The sequence below is a fragment of the Rhagoletis zephyria genome, unplaced genomic scaffold, assembly GCF_001687245.7.
Source record: "Rhagoletis zephyria isolate East Lansing unplaced genomic scaffold, Rhagoletis_zephyria_1.1 Rzeph_scaffold_00647, whole genome shotgun sequence".
NCBI lineage: Eukaryota > Metazoa > Arthropoda > Insecta > Diptera > Tephritidae > Rhagoletis > Rhagoletis zephyria.
Genome location: NW_016157731.1, coordinates 72,147 through 76,274, shown reverse-complemented (window position 1 = coordinate 76,274; position 4,128 = coordinate 72,147). Strand labels below are relative to the sequence as shown.

Here is a 4,128-nt window from a genome sequence, read left to right as displayed (position 1 = left end):
GTCACTATAACCAAATCTTGGTTATTATAACTAAACCTTTTTCTGAGTGGATGTATTACATGAGGTCTAAGTTAAAATATAGGAAAAAAATAATTAGAGGATTGCTTACAGTCGAAAATATTTTTGTGAAAGGTTGCCATCTGTTTTAAAATTTTAGTTCGATTCAATTGATAACATAAATTAAATATTGCAATAGCTTTGTTTCTCAACTGATAATTATCACAAATTATCACTAATTTCTGCTGGAAAGCGTTTCTTAACCCAAAAAACTAGCTGAAACTAGCAGCTCTCTCTCGATCTTACGCTCTTTTTTTTTTTGGCTCTCCTGCTAATTTCTGCTAGTAAAATTTTTACTAGCAAAACTAGCAGCTGTCACAATGGATAAACGAAAATTCGCGCCAAATACTTTCAATAGTCAAATACACCGATCAGCTGATTACTTGCTAGTTTCTGCTAGTTTTGCGTTTCTTTACTTTTTCGTTATTTCGCTCTCTGTGAACGTAATTCTTTCAATTTCCTCATTCTTCTTCTTCCTGATAATTATCTGCTAGAAAAGAAAAGAAACAAAGCCAATATGGGTATCAAACTAAAAAGGTTTAGGAAAGTTTACTGCCAAAAATATTTTTGAGGATGGTTGCCAGCTGTTTGAAATTTTTTTCCATTTATTAAATTGATAAAATAAATGAAATATTACAATACGGGTATCAAACTAAAGAAGTTTAAGACAGTTTATTGTCAAAAACATTTTTGTAGCGGGTTTCCAACTATTTGAAAAATTTTATTCAGTTAAAGTGATAAGATAAGGTAAATACTGAATTAATACACCTGTGAAGAAAATAAACGATATGTAGAATCGCGTTATAAAAGTATAAATTAAATATCTATGCTTCAATACCTTTGAAAATATATTAATGAACACCCTTATTCACAAAAAGTAAAATATGTTTCATACATCGAAAACTTGTTTGACAATCTCACTTTCTCAGAGCCAAAGAGTTTTGGGAAGGACTAACAATACAAAAATACTTTTGAATGCGCAGTGAAGCACGCCGGGTATTTGCTACTTTCCAATAAAAAAAATCATCCTGAAGTAGGTTCAACAACTACATCAGTGCTGGGTAAATAAGGTAACTTCCAGTCACTTTGAAATGTTTAAATTAATATTTTTTCTCATTAAAATTAAACATGTGCCATTGGAACACCCAAGTTCAACGCTATTTATAGCTGACTCGCATTGTAATCGGTGAAAATCTGCCTTGACATATTCCATATCAAAAGTAACGCCACGAAACAATGCATATTCTCCCTGCATAAAGGAATGAAAGCGTACTAAATATACAATATGAGTAACATACTAATGTATTTTTGTTGTATGTAATGTAAGTAACTATTTTTATATTTAACTGCACTCTTTTGTTATTATAACTTACGTCATTTTCAATTCAGAATATGTACTTCAATATATGCACTATACATACATATACAGACATGCATACACATGCACTGTCTTTTAATCACATATGTACGTATGTATGTACATATTGATACTGTTAAATCAAAATACTATTCAGATTACGAAGTTCAAAATTTAAATACAAATTTTTTGAATTTTTCTAAGTTCTTTATAAAGTTGAAAAGTTGGACTTAAGTGGTTTTGATTAAAGCATCAACCATATTTTTATACAAAAAAAAAAAAATAACGAAAAAATTTGTAGCCTGAAAAACATTGCAAAGATTTAACAAAATACACCAGGCACTCACTTTTGATCGCCAGTGGAAATTAAATTACAATAAAATTACACTATTAAAATAAAACACAAAACTTTCAAAAAGTAAATTATAAACCAATACAAACACAATTAATTCAAATTGTTTAAATGGAAGTGAATGGCAGAATGCGGTGCAAGCATGCACACATTCATGTGTTCATAAAATGGAGAAAAAATAAAAACATTTACACCGGCAGACACGCAATTCACGACAAAGAATTAAATTTAAATATGCACGGTGCATTTTCGCTGAATTGACAGTCATTAATTAACATAAAATAGAATAAATAAATTTTGCTTATAAAAGAGTTACTGGAATTGCATACTAAAAAAAACTAATAAATAATAAAACTAATATACGTTTCAGATGAATGGGATGACAATAGAAATACTTATTTGTTTTATTATAAACCAGTTTGTTTGCTAGCCCTAAATGTCGCACATCAAAACGCACGCCATAAATTGGAGGAGAAGCTGGGCCAAATTAAGTACACCTAACAAGGGCAATTGTACATTTTTTGATGTGGAATTTCATAAACGACTTCGGATACGTTTGCGTTTATCGTTGAAAGCTACAGTGAAAGGGGGATATGGCGAATGAATCCGACAGAAAGGGAACGATGGCGTTGAAAGCGAAACAAAGGGAAAAACAAGAACAAGGCCAAAGTCACAGACAAATACTAAAGCAAAAACAAAGGCAAAAACCGTGGCTAATATAGGTCTAAAGACAAAGAAAATGAAGATAAATAAAAGCAAATGTAAAGATAAATATGAAAATAAAAATAAATATAAAGACAGAGATACAAATAGGGATAGAGTAAAATATATGAACAAAAACAAAGCTGAAGACAAAAACAAAAACACGGACAAACACAAAGTCAGAGTCATGGTTAAAAAAATCTTAATCGACAAAAACGCGCCAATGCATTTCTTCTTACAACAAGTATAAAGCATATACATATATACACTGAGAAAAAGGATTAGTTTCGACAACTAAAGATATTTTGTTCCCGAATTTTGACAATATTTGGTAACTGTGACCAAGGATTGGGAACTATTACCATGGGTTGGTAATTATAANAAAATTAATTGAAAACTTGTATCAACCAAAGCATTGTTTATATTTGCTCAACAATGATTTTATTCAACTAACAATATTGTCCACTCAAGGTAGTCGTTTTGTAATTATTAACAAATATACATTTGTCCCAACTAGAAGGCTCAAGTAAATTGCAGACTTTCGTGAACTAGATATTTATTTCGCCATATCCAACTATGCCACTTGGTCACTATAACCAAATCTTGGTTATTATAACTAAACCTTTTTCTGAGTGTACATATGCAATATTGGCAGTTACTACAAGTGCAGTCCGAAAACATTACAGGAGAGATATGCATATGAGCATTTCCACAGAATAGTCAACCAGGGCCGAGAAGTAAAATGAGCAATCAGTTGTATAGGAGCTATAAGTTATGTAAGTGGTCCGATTTTAACGGTTTCCACAAATGATTAATACATTAAAAAAGTACACTCGCGTATTAAATTTCAGTCGGATATCTTGAAAACTGACGGACTAAATTGCGCTCAAACAGACGGACAGCTGAACTTGGCAAATCGACTTAGCTCGACGTTCTGATCATTCTTGTACCTTCAAACATCGGAACAAATTTATAATACCACTTCATGTTCATGAAGGTATAAAAAATGTTTGTTGCTAACATATTGAAAAATAAAAATCGAAAGATCATCCCTTTTACACCAAAGATATATCAGCGAAATGCTATCGAAACGTAATCAAAAAATGTATAAAAATGTATGTTTGGAAATTCCCATATATCAGAGGTGTTAAAGAATGCAGTCATTTTTAACTAAATTATTCATTTGATTGAAGTCCCGAGTGATTGCAATAATTTTTTGTTAGTCCTGACTAAGACTAAAAAAAAATTAGTCTTTATTCTTTTTTTGATTTATGATTCATAAATCACTTTTTTATTCATTTTTTGTTAGTCACTTGATTTCAGCCATTGAATTGCATTCTTTCAGTCACTTTTTGTTAGTTATTTGATTTCAGCCATTGGAATGCATTCTTTTGCAGTACTTTGAATTTTTTTCAGGCATCGAGAACGCATTCTGGTTTTGGTTTATTTATGCATGAAAACAAAAGGTAGTTTAAAAAAATGCGAACAAAACTCTAGGGAACGTTCTTAAGAAGAACAGAATGAGAAAAGTTCGTGTCGTAAGTCTTTCGTTCAGAATGTGCAAATTACATTCGGGCTGAGGTGGAGTTTGTTAGATTTTATACTGATCTACATCCCAACTGTAGCAATATGATTTACTCATACATAAGTAGTAAATGAT

At 30.9% G+C, this 4,128-nt stretch overlaps 2 protein-coding genes across 5 annotated transcripts in view; one reads left to right on the top strand and one right to left on the bottom strand.

Moving 5' to 3' along the window:
- LOC108360880 (uncharacterized) overlaps positions 1–4,128 on the bottom strand; it is a 21,618-nt gene that overhangs the window by 4,920 nt on the left and 12,570 nt on the right. The window lies entirely within an intron of this gene.
- The window catches only part of LOC108360881 (uncharacterized), a 32,024-nt gene that overhangs the window by 20,977 nt on the left and 6,919 nt on the right, over positions 1–4,128 (top strand). Inside the window, exons 1-2 of one of the 3 annotated variants that reach the window (XM_017613334.1) lie at positions 3,110–3,244; positions 3,320–3,465. The exons of 1 other annotated variant lie outside the window; for it this stretch is intronic. The gene's annotated coding sequence lies outside the window, so the exon portion shown is untranslated. Of the gene's footprint in view, positions 1–3,109; positions 3,466–4,128 lie in introns of those variants that run through there. One more of the 3 variants, XM_017613333.1, reaches the window with a different exon arrangement.